This window comes from Cherax quadricarinatus, chromosome 19 (genome assembly GCF_038502225.1).
Source record: "Cherax quadricarinatus isolate ZL_2023a chromosome 19, ASM3850222v1, whole genome shotgun sequence".
In the NCBI taxonomy this organism is placed as follows: Eukaryota; Metazoa; Arthropoda; class Malacostraca; order Decapoda; family Parastacidae; genus Cherax; species Cherax quadricarinatus.
Window position 1 is genome coordinate 27,021,559 of NC_091310.1, and position 13,518 is coordinate 27,035,076.

Below are 13,518 nucleotides of genomic sequence, written 5' to 3' on the forward strand. Positions count from 1 at the left end.
CATCATTTAACACGGTAGTTACGTTCCTGAAAATGCCATGTTAGGTAAAACCGTGTTAGATGAACTGAAGGACTTATGGGAAAAATAGGGTTACATTCCTGAGAGCTCCAAAAAAGCCAAACAACTTTTTTTTAGGCCTTCACATCTTACAAAAATAAAATATGTAATTGTAGTTCATTGTTGTGATGTATTATGTTGTTTTTACTGCTTAAGACTACAAATGTAACAAATAATAGTATTTATCTTAAATTGTGGGTGCTGGTGTTTGTGGATGATGTAGACAGCCTGTACTGTTTGCACAGACAGCCTATGCTGTCTGCCAGCTTAGTTCATATTTTGCGGCACTCAGGTGCTGCCCTCTGAGCCTGCAAAGGTCAGTGGGACGCTGGTCCCACTCGCACTCTCTCACTCAGCGGCCTAGAAGCAGACAACAAGCCTACTCGCTCTCCCTCATGAGCATGACCCTCCTGGGCCATGGGCACAACACACAAGCCGGTGTACCCACCACGACTTTGCAAATAAAGTAAAGAAGCCTCCGAAGATGTCTATAATTGGACTCCACGCCACTGCATCACCAAATAATTCCTGTTTCACATTGGTGGGAAGCGGTGGTCACAGCAAGTTGTGTTTGCCTGGAGAAAGGAAGGAAATGGAATGAAGTTGTTCACTTCATCACCCTTCACAACAAGCATCCGTCTCTCAACGAGTTATCCTGATACCGTGTCTGCACGTTTCAGCATCCAGACAGAGGTACAAGCAGGATCTAGCAGAAATTTGCCAAATTTCTTCGAGAATTGTAAGTGGTGTCCCAGTGACCCCACACCACAGTGTCCCACGCTGTTTCTCAAGACACGTATTCAGCTTCACTTGTATGTTCTGCTGTTGTTGTTCAGCTCAGCACAGCTATTTCAACAAGCCAAAGGTAAGTTTTGTGGTGATTTCGTCGTCCAGTGGGAGTGTATCCCTGTGTTGTGGGTGGGATAGTGGAAGTGGCTGTTTCCTCGCCTCGCCCATGCTACACTCACCCACGCTCCTCGCCACCACACCGCATTCCACCACTATGTACTCACTCCTTCTGCTGTGTTTTCTGCTGTTTTCCGTGTGAATTCATTGCTAGAGCTGTTTATACGAGTGCCCGAGGCCACTCGAAGCCATGTGGATCACTAAGCCACGTGGATCAGCAAGCCACGTGGATCAGCAAGCTACGTGAATCAGCAAGCCACGTAGATCAGCAAGTCACATGGATCAGCAAGCCATGTGGATCAGCATGCCACGTAGATCACGACACCATGTGGATCCCGACGCCACGTGGGGTGTGGACAAAGCCATGTGGATCTACGAGCCACGTGAGTTACCGATGCTGCTGCCCGATGTCACAATGTCTGCCTGACGTCACCTCGAGATGTCTGCTGACGTCACAGCGCTGCTGACGTCACCTCACGACATCACGCCTGACATCACATGATGTCACATCGAGTGTTTCAGTAATTATGTCAGTATTGTCGAGAAGATTGAGAGAAGATAAATGTCATGTGTTAATTCCTCTCAGTCAGTGTTCTCACATGTTAGTGTATGGCTTAGTGTCAATTTTGTGCACAGAAAAGCATCATTTGCTAGTTTAAGCCATGTTGTACCACATGTACCGCGGGTGTGTGTGCAGTTTTCCATGTGTCCTGTGTGGTCTCGAACCCAGCTGTGTGTCGGCCACAGGTCTGCTGCCAGACCCCTGTGTAGCACTTTGTTGCCTGTCACCCGGTGTGACCAGCGTGTTTGACAGCTGATATTAGTCATCCCTGAGCGTATTAGCCCTTTGTACAGAAAGCTCTTATGCTTGTCGCTCATAGATGTTCTGCAGAATCATACCTGCTACAATTCCCATCGAGATTTGTTTCACTTCACCTCCAGACCTTCAGAGTGCAGTTATGTGTAGAGAAACAAGTCTGGGGACGCTTAGACTAACCTCTGCTATAACTCCAACTGCCGAGAGAATGACACTCGTCAAGCTGCAGTTAGCCCTGTCGGCAGGCACTGTGTCAACCTCATGTTACAAGCTTCAGTGAGCAGCCTGCACAAAGATGATGTCACTTTGACTGCTAGCTCGCTCACTGCAGTCTGGCGTATGATGTTACGACTCCCTGATGTTTTGCCCAGTCGTCTCTGCCATGACTCGTTCCACGACTTACTCCATGCTCGCCGGCAGTGACAGCACAGCGACACTGCCAGTCAAGAAGTGTCCTCCTGAGTCGCTTGCCAGAAGTCCTGCCCAGTTGCCGAGTTTTGACAATGCCTCACTCGAGGGCACCAGCATGCCCCAGGTTGAGTGAAACCTGCAGTGACTCCTACGATGACTGCTTCACCGTTCCAGAGGAGACCGTACCCTGTTACGTCACAGCTCAGCCACAGCGATGTCTCCTGTGTGGCAGTATCTGTCCAGATGCAGAAAGGCGTGCAGTGATGCCCCTCGACGCTCACTGCCTATGACCACAATGTTTAGCACACCCCACATGTTTTTTTCTTCCCTCCCTGTAGGAAGTTTTTTTTTTCCATGTCCATGTGTATATACGTGTTTTTTTATTTTGTGTTCTGTACCCTGGTCCTACAAGAGAGAGAGACCGAGTTTTTTTTACTACCAGTGTTGTCGCGTTGGGATGACGCGAGGTAGGTGGCCAAGCATATGTAGACAGCCTGTACTATCTGCACAGACAGCCTATGCTGTCTGCCAGCTTAGTTCATATTTTGCGGCACTCAGGTGCTGCCCTCTAGGCCTGCGAAGGTCAGTGGGACGCTGGTCCCACTCGCACTCTCTCATTCAGCAGCCTAGAAGCAGACAATAAGCCTATTCGCTCTCTCCATCATGAGCATGGCCCTCCTGGACCATGGGCACAATACACAAGCCTGTGTACCCACCACGACTTTGCAAATAAAGTAAAGAAGCCTCCGAAGACATTTATAATTGAACCCCGCCCCACTGCAGCATCACCAATAATCTGTTTCACAATGATTGTGAAGAGAGTGGAGAGTTATGTTGTGGTCCTACTGGGCTGAGGTGGATGGTGGAGGTTCTGGTACTGAAGTTGATGGTTGTACTGGAGTGGCAGTAAGTCAAGTCAGTAAGTCAGTCAGGTCATTCAGTAAGTCAGTCAGGTCATTCAGTAAGTCAGTCAGGTCATTCAATAAGTCAGGTCATTCAGTAAGTAAGTCAATCAGGTCATTCAGTAAGTCAGTCAGGTCATTCAATAAGTCAGTCAAACCATTCAATAAGTCAGTCAAGCCATTCAATAAGTCAGTCAAGCCATTCAATAAGTCAGTCAAGTCATTCAGTAAGTCAGTCAGTCAGTCAGTCACACAGACTTATGTTTACCCCTTTGTATGTGTACAAAGTAACACTTCATTATGCCACAGGTTATCTCTTGTCTAATATCTTTGTTTTCTTTGTTAATTCTAAGACTTAAATGCTCATACCTTTTCTTGGCACTTTCACCAACACTGGTATACCTACTGGGTGTCATGATTGCTTGGCAGATACAAGATATAGTAATTAAAAGCTCAAAACACAATTCACAAACACAGCTAGCTTGTAGCAGAGAAGAAAGACTGGACACGTATGATGTACAAATGCTGGGATGGTGGGATGGTGTCGGGGGGGTGGCAGGGGATTCAAAGTTTATTCTCTAAGGATTACAATGCTGAGTTTACAGAATTTGGTTATTGTGTGGTTTACATGTAGTAAAATAGTAATTACAGAGTGTACCACTAGAACACCTAGCATGGCTAGGCATTTCGGGCAGACTTAGATTAAATCTTAAGTTTAAAATATTACAAAATTATGAGGTAAGTTGGTATTATGGCTAAGTGACTAAATACTAGTTTGTGAGTTTAGCAATGTGAATGCTTTTGTTTTGGCACTATACATAGTTTCAGTATTGGAGTATCACAGGCCAACTTATGACTAGTTAAGATTCATTATTTTGAGATTGAGATTGATATTTCTGTTTATGAATTCTTCCTCCGTAAGCCATGCGTGTTGTAAGAGGCTACTAAAATGCCGGGAGCAAGGGGCTAGTAACCCCTTCTCCTGTATATATTACTAAATGTAAAAGGAGAAACTTTCGTTTTTCCTTTTGGGCCACCCCGCCTCGGTGGGATACGGCCGGTGTGTTGAAAGAAAGAAGAAAGATTTCTGTTTATGGTCAAATGGGTGAGTGAGTGTAAGTGATGGTGGGAGGTCTCCCCTACTGATCCACAACAAGGCTGCTGCTCGAGGAAAAGGAAATTTTTTTTTTCCTTCCCACAAACAGAACAGTGTTAAATTAGTTTTACGACGTGTTACATAAAATTGTGCCATAATTCTTCAGTCATGCTATACCCGAATCGTGCCAAATAAACTTGTGCTACATGACAGTCTGCTGTATCGTGTTTCTATGTTATTAATATTGTTTAGTATGTCAGATGAATTGTGCTAGATAAATAAGCCATAGAGTTGATATTAGTGTCATATTGAAGGACTATCTTGTCCTGTCTCCCAACACTCCGCTGCCGCCACCACAATTCCTAACATACACCAGAAACAGATCTCTCTGGAACACATTTTTGAGCAACAGGGGTTCAGTAACTCTTAAGCTGGTCCTAGTGGCATTAACCCTTTGACTGCCTCGGTCGTACATGTACATCTTACGAGCCACTGTGTTTGACGTATATACTCAAAAATTCTAGCAGCTTCAAATCAAGCAGGAGAAAGCTGGTAGGCCCACATGTGAGAGAATGGGTCTGTGTGGTCAGTGTGCACCATATAAAAAAAATCCTGCAGCACGCAGTGCATAATGAGAAAAAAAAAACTCCAACCATGTTTTTGGATTAAAATGCCGACTTTGCGGTGTATTTTGGTATAGTATTTATGGTTGTATTTTCGTTTTCTTGGTCTCATTTGATAGAATGGAAAACATATTATAGAAATAGAGGTGATTTTGATTGGTTTTACTATGAAAGAACCTTGAAATGGAGCTCAAAGTAGGGGAAATGTTTGATTTTTGCCGATGTTCAAAAGTAAACAAATGATGTCATTGTCCAATAAATGTCCAACTAGCTATTTTTTCTAATATGCAGCCATGAATGGATTGACATTATTTATACAATTATTACAATATTACAGTAGTCAGCATATCAGTAAATCTTCTATTTTTTGTTTGAATAAAAATTCAAAATAGAAAGCAAGAGTAATATCAGAGGGGCCTGGAGATGTGACTGATGAACAAAGAAAATGTTATTTTAGGGCCAGGAATGTCTGCATTGTTCATTCTGGACCCTAATTTGAAATTGACATATTTTTTAATTTGCGTGAAATTGGCCAAATTGCAAATTTCTGACCACATAATTGGGTAGTTGAAATTGGTAAATGGGCAATTTCTTGTACTCAGTCGATAGAACAAATGGAGGTCTAAAGAAATAGCAATGAGTTTCGTCTACTGGAACAATGGAATTAGCCAAAAATAGGGCTCAAAGTGGGTGAAATCGCCAATTCGTAAATATCGCCGAGGTCACTAACTTCATGAGAGTGTAATTCTGTAAGTTTTCCATCAAATTTCATTCTTTTGGTGTCATTACAATCGGGAAAAGATTCTCTTATCAATTCATATAAAAAAAAAATAAAAAAAAATTTTAACACCAGGAGACACCTCAGGATTTGGGATTGCGACAGTCAAAGGGTTAAAAAACAAAGAAGGGAAGTAACCCCAGAAAAGGACTTTGTACCTGAAGTCTTGATGCCCTTCCAAACAATAGTGTCATTTTATTATTGTTTTATTCTGCATGTCTCATTGTTTTCTGTGTAGGTAAATGTATATTTCATGTAAAAAAATATATTTTTTAATAGTTTTGGGTGCCTGGAATGGATTAGTTGGATTTACATTATTTCTTATGGGGAAAATGAATTTAGAATTCGTCAGATTCAGGCTTAGTCACTCTCTCAGGAACGGATTAATTGCAGTAACTGGGGGTCCACTGTAATAATAATAATTATTAATAATAATAACAATCCCTCTGGAGTGGTTTAAATGTCGACTACCAAACCTGTACAAAATACGTATGATATTTAAACCGCTCCAGAGTGATTATCATTTATTACAGTGATACCTCTCACATCTGAACTGTATGGGCTGAGACCGGTTTGAGAACATGGAGTTTCCAGATACGTGAGGGGGGAAAAAATGTGCATCCGTACCTTTGTATCGCCATCAGCGACAGAGTTGTAGGTTTAAAAAGCAAGTTCAGTGTTGTCTGGCGGTGGGACCAGACACTGGGCTCAAATAACAGCCTCCCAGATTTCACAGACCACAGGACCATAACTTTTCAAATGGGCTGTGGATAGTGGATGTTCCAAATACTCAAAAAGTGTTTTGACACTTGCCCTTGCTGCTGAAAATTTTGGTCTTGGAAGCATTGGGTCACTATCGTCGTCATCACTTTCAGAATGTTACAGGTAAACGCTAATTCTGCAATCTCTGCATCTGTCAGTTGTTAGCATCACATTTTGAACAGGATTCTTCATTTGGTATTGGATGAAAATCTTGGTGCTAAAACCGGTTCTCCAAACATTGAGTGTCCATTTGCATCGCAACTGTTGAAAAATTATGAGGAACTAAAGACACAGTTTGTTAATGAAACAGAACAGATCCTCCATCAATCAGGATGAGGAGATGATAAGTTTTTGTACCATCTAACACGAGTGTTTAGAGTCTTTGAAGAAAAAGAGCACTTTCCTTTGATTAACTTTCAGAAAATTCCGAACATCAGCAATGCAAGGTGGAATTCAAGAGCCATTCTTGCTAATCTTGCATTCATTCTTATACCTAAGACTGAAGACTTTGGAGAAGATAAACAGATTCATTTCATACACCTGGGCATATTATTGGTTTACTGATCAGATGCACGATGAAAATGACTTCAAAAATTTGTCAGAAATATTGAAACCTTACAAAAAAGCATTAAACTCATTGAAAAATCACTGAAAGCAAAAACTATCCGCAGTCAATATACCAAGAAGTAATCAGTGTGCTGAACATGCAATCAGAGTTATGCAGGAACTGTATGCTGCCTGCAGAAAAAAAAACTGCAACTTCAGTTTATTATAAGCAATAAGTAGTAATATATGTACAAACATGATAACAATGATGCTGTAAGCTGTTATAGTTGTTATTAATACAGTGGAACCTCAAAAATCGAACTTAATCCGTTCCAGGAGCTAGTTCTAAATTCGAAAAGTCTGAAATTCGAAGCAATCCGTTCCAGAAACCCAAAAATATTCACACAAAAAATACATTTTATAGAGATTAATTACAGTTTTACATACATACAACAAATACTATAGTTTTCAATTATGTATAATAATACATATAAAATAACATTTTTACTTACCTTTATTGAAGATTGGTGATGGCATCTGGAAGATAGGGAGGAGGAGAGAGGGAGTTGGGGTTAGTGTTTGGAAGGAGAATCCCCCTCCATGAGGACTTCAGGTAAAGCCCTCTCTGGGGTTACTTCCCTTCTCTGTCTTTTAATGCCACTAGGACCAGCTTGAGAGTCACTGGACCCCTGTCTCGCAAAATAACTGTCCACAGTCCTCTGTTTCTGGTGCCTCTTTAACATTTCCCTAAAATGGGACATGGTTCTGTCACTGAACTTGTTGCAAAGATGGCTTGTTTCAGCTTGCTCAGGGTGGTACTTCTGCACAAACATTTGGACATCATTCCACTTGGCACAAATCTCCTTAATCTTTGAAGAAGGCACCTCATCCACTCCCTATATTAACACCTTTTGCAACATCAGCTTCCTTGATTTGTTCTTTTTTTGACAGGATAGAACCGATGGTCGACTTGTTTTTCCCATACATCCTGGCAAGCTCAACAAGTCTCACACCATTCTCATACTTCTGTATTATTTCCTTCTTCACATCTATGGTGTTTCTCACTTTCTTTACCACAGGGGCACCACTAGCAAGTTTCTTTGGGCCCATGGCAGCTTATTTCACAGTCTCACAAGCACTAAACACAATGAAATAATCGTAAAATGCGTGAATGAGAGAGCAGGTTAGTGTTCACTCAAGCATAAACAAAGGTAGACTGCTCACGGCGCCTGTGCGGGGACGCGGACAGAGCAGGCGGCAGACAGGTCCTGTACCCGGCGGTCCGAAAATAGGGGAGCGTTCGATAATAGGGACACAGTTTGTCCGAAAAAATGGTCCTATTTTTAAAACGTTCGATATGTGATACGTTCGATTTTTGAGGTTCCACTGTACAGTGGACCCCCGCATAGCGAACGCCTTGCATAGCGAACAATCCGCATAGCGAACGCTTTGTTTGCTAAAATTTTGCCCCGCATAGTGGACAAAAACCCGCTCAGCGACCTTCGTCCGAGACGCGTCCAATGTGCGGCCTCAGCCAGCCTCACATGTGCCGCCCGTCCCATTGTTTACCAGCCAGCCTCCGCGGTAACATTCAAGCATACACTCGGAATATTTCGTATTATTACAGTGTTTTCGGTGCTGTTTCTGGAAAATAAGTGACCATGGGCCCCAAGAAAGCTTCTAGTGCCAACCCTGTGGTAAAAAGGGTGAGAATTAGTATGGAAATTAAGAAAGATTTTGAAGGGTTTGGGGCTAACCCTGAGAAGCCTATGCCAGTTGTGGAATCCATTGTGCCTACTTCAAAAATTAAGGAAATGTGTGCACAGTGGGTTGAACTGCAAACCTTTATGGATGAAAATCACCCTGACACAGCTGTTGCAAGCCGTGCTGGTGACTATTTCAATGACAATGTTATGGCCCATTTTAGGAAAGTCTTGAAGGAACGGGAGGTACAGAGCTCTATGGACAGATTTGTTGTGCGACAGAGGTCCAGTGACTCTCAAGCTGGTCCTAGTGGCATTAAAAGAAGAAGGGAAGTAACCCCAGAAAAGGACTTGCTACCTCAAGTCCTAATGGAAGGGGATTCCCCTTCTAAACAGTAAGAAGATAATGCTCTCCCCTCCTCCCATCCCATCAATCATCACCAGATCTTCAATAAAAGTAAGTGTCATGTAATTGTGCATGCCTTTTTCAGTTTGTGTGTACTAAAATTAACATTTTTTTGTGGTAAAAAAATTTTTTTTTCATACTTTTGGGTGTCTTGCACGGATTAATTTTATTTCCATTATTTCTTATGGGGAAAATTAATTCGCATAGCGAACATTTCGCATAACGACCAGCCCTCTTGCACGGATTAAGTTCGCTATGCGGGGGTCCACTGTATTACATTCAATATGCATTCAAGTTACTTGTTTTCATTACTCATTTTTTTTTATTTAGGGGTGACATTTTTTAAAAAGTTATTGCAATGGAAGGTCATTTCTTTGCTTTTAGGCAGAAGTTCACCTGATTAAGGTACTGGAATATTATGTTCTTAAAAAGTTATAACCTTAAAGCAAAAGCTTTCGACAAGTGTGACCATGGTGTAATGGCACACAAAATGTGTAATAAAGGAATAACAGGAAAAGTTGGTAGATGGATCTGTAACTTCCTGACAAATAGAACACAAAGAGTAATAGTAAACAGAGTAAAGTCCCAGGCAGCCACAGTAAAAAGCTCTGTTCCACTTTCTCCCATTGTATTCCTCATCCTCATTTCTGAAATAGAGATGTAAGCCATAGCTCCGTGTTTTCCTTTTGTGGATGACACCCGGATTACCATGGCACTGACCTCCATCGAAGACAACGCAAGACTCCAAGCGGACATCAACCAAATCTTCGAATGGGCCACTCAAAACAATATGAAGTTCAATGAGTAGAAATTTCAACTACTCAAATATGGGAAACTTGAAGAAATTAAAAATGTATCAGGGTATACAACAAATTCTAACCATACAATAGAGCGGAAAAGTAATGCGAAGGACCTGGGAGTGATAATGTCAGAGGATCTCGCCTTCAAAGACCACAACAATGTATCTACCTCATCTGCTAGGAACATGATAGGATGGATAATGAGAACCTTCAAAACTAGGGATGCCAAGCCCATGATGATTCTCTTCAAATCGCTTGTGCTCTCTAGGCTGGAATACTGCTGTACACTAATGACATATATATATACATGTGTGTGTGTGTGTGTGTGTGTGTGTATATATATATATATATATATATATATATATATATATATATATACAGTGGACCCCCGCATAACGATGGCATCACATAGCGATTTTTCGGCATACCGATTACTTTTATCGCAAAATTTTTGCCGCGCATACCGATTAAAAACCCGCTTACCGATTTTCGTCCGAGACGCGTCCAATGTGCCCTCACATGTGCCGGCCGTCCCATTGTTTACCAGCCAGCCTCCGCGGTAACATCCAAGCATACACTCGGAATATTTCGTATTATTACAGTGTTTTCGGTGCTGTTTCTGGAAAATAAGTGACCATGGGCCCCAAGAAAGCTTCTAGTGCCAACCCTGTGGTAAAAAGGGTGAGAATTAGTATGGAAATTAAGAAAGATTTTGAAGGGTTTGGGGCTAACCCTGAGAAGCCTATGCCAGTTGTGGAATCCATTGTGCCTACTTCAAAGATTAAGGAAATGTGTGCACAGTGGGTTGAACTGCAAACCTTTATAGATGAAAATCACCCTGACACAGCTGTTGCAAGCCGTGCTGGTGACTATTTCAATGACAATGTTATGGCCCATTTTAGGAAAGTCTTGAAGGAACGGGAGGTACAGAGCTCTATGGACAGATTTGTTGTGCGACAGAGGTCCAGTGACTCAAGCTGGTCCTAGTGGCATTAAAAGAAGAAGGGAAGTAACCCCAGAAAAGGACTTGCTACCTCAAGTCCTAATGGAAGGGGATTCCCCTTCTAAACAGTAAGAAGATAATGCTCTCCCCTCCTCCCATCCCATCAATCATCACCAGATCTTCAATAAAAGTAAGTGTCATTTAATTGTGCATGCCTTTTTCAGTTTGTGTGTATTAAAATTAACATTTCATGTGGTAAAAAAAATTTTTTTTCATACTTTTGGGCGTCTTGCACGGATTAATTTTATTTCCATTATTTCTTATGGGGAAAATTCATTCGCATAACGATTATTTCGCATAACGATGAGCCCTCTTGCACGGATTAAAATCGTTAACCGGGGGTCCACTGTATATATATATATATATATATATATATATATATATATATATATATATATATATATATATATATATATATATATATATATATACAGTTTACCCCCGGTTTACGATATTATTTCATTCCAGAAGTATGTTCAGGTGCCAGTATTGAACGAATTTGTTCCCACAAGGAATACTGTGAATTAGATTAGTCCATTTCAGACCTCCAAACATACACGTACAAACGCACTTACTTAAATATACTTACATAATTGGTCGCATTGGGAGCTGATCGTAAAGCGGGGGTCCACTGTATATATATGTATATATACACACACACACATACATATATATATATATATATATATATATATATACAGTAAGGCCTCGCTTTACGGCATTTCGCCTTACGGCGTTCCGCTAACACAGCGATGTCAAATTATGACCAAAATTTGCTATACGGCAAGCGGTCTTTCAAATACGGCGCCCCCACCCAGTTTGTTTACAATTGCCGTGACCACATATATTATGTCAGAAAACTTTCCAAAGTTTCAAGTGTTTTAAAGTTACTGCATATTTTATACATACTCTGATAATTATACTTATGTGTACCTGTACCTAAATATACTTACACACTGTGCTGGTGTGCAGGTACACATAAAAATCGCTAAGTCTGTCTCTACTCATGACGCCCCAATACTACGTAATAATAATCACTCTTGGGCACACTAAATGTCTTATTTTACATCAATATAGGCATTTTCATTAATCCATCTATGATATTTTCCTCAAAATTATATATGAAACCCATTACATAGCATATAAACATGATACATAGACTCACAGAAAAAAAATTGATGTAAATATGAGATTTGTTTACAAAGCAGCTGTGTAGGTAGTGTCGGAAGAATTACGTTTTCTCTAGTCAAACACTGGGGGGTAACTGTAGAAAAATATTCTTTTTGTATGCCTTTATATATAGCAATTCATGACCCTTGTGGGTTTAGTGCTTTTTATTATAATAATAATATATTATTATTATTATTATTATTATTATCTTCATTCACTCTAAAAATGGTGTGTTGCTGTTTGTTTATTCTGAACTAACTTGTACAACTTGTACACAATGTAAGAGTATTTGTATTGTGAGGTAATTATTATTATAATAAAAAAATATTGAGGTAAATGTTTTACAAACTCTTGCAAACGTACGTGAATGAACTAAAACTAGACACATATTAATATGCATTTATTTCGCCTGACCAAGTGATCGTCCACTAGCTATTCAGTTTGTGTTCTTACATTGTCTCAACTCTGTATCTCGTTCTCTCTCTCGTTTACTCTTTCGTTAACTAGTTGGCTCTCATTGATGATGGCGTCTAAGGTTAGCTGTGATAAAAAGTTAGTGTAAACTTGTTGTCTGGCATTTATTGCATATTTTATGTGTGCTCTGATAATAATACTTGTGTGGTAGCCGGGCGGAGGGACAATATTACGTTTTCTCTGCTCAGCCATCAGAGAAAACGTGTATGAATCTGCGTTTGGCCCAGCCACTCCCCACTCGGCTTTTGTTTACAATTTTCGGCATGAATTATTCATTAATTCTACCTTCGTTTATGATGGCATCTAAAGGTAGTTGTTAGAAACTATTAAATTCATTGAACACAGTATGTCGATGTTAATAATATGGCTCTGGGTCACAGTGTAGGTAGCCGGTAGGTAGCCCGGCTACCTACACTGACTTCCTACAAATAAATACTACTCACCTCTCTTCCTATATTAAGACTACACATATTTTAAGGTAAATAATGAGTGTACTGTATGTGTAATTTACCTCTCTGGGATGTTTTAAATATCGTATATTAAGTATGAGACGAGGAACCAGGGCTACCTACACCTGGGCTACCTGCACCTGACTTCCTACAAATAGGTACTACTCACCTCTCTCCCTACATTAAGATTACAAATACTTTAAGATAAGTAATGAATGTACTGTGAATGTATTTTACTTTGTGTGTTTTTAATGCCTAGTTCTATTACAAGCTTAATATAATTTAGTGTAAACTTGTTGTCTGGCATTTATATGCATTTATAAATGGAAAAAAATGGCGTTCTGCCTTCTGGCGATGTCTGCTTTCCGGCGACAGCCTGGAACCTAACCTGCCGCATAAGTGGGGCCCTACTGTATATATGTACACCTACCATCCGACTTACGACCTGCTCGACTTAGGACCACTCGACTTACGACCACTCGACTTACGACCGTGTTTTTTATGCCAAATTTCTGGGAAATAAACAACTATTTGTGTTGTACACAGTGTTTATCCTAAACCTTACAGTATAAAATACAGTACGTACTAACAACATAAAAATAAAATACAGTACGT

General features: G+C 40.6%; 1 protein-coding gene across 3 annotated transcripts in view; it reads left to right on the top strand.

The window, feature by feature from the left end:
• The window catches only part of LOC128688283 (uncharacterized bromodomain-containing protein 10), a 311,849-nt gene that overhangs the window by 258,574 nt on the left and 39,757 nt on the right, over positions 1 to 13,518 (top strand). The window lies entirely within an intron of this gene.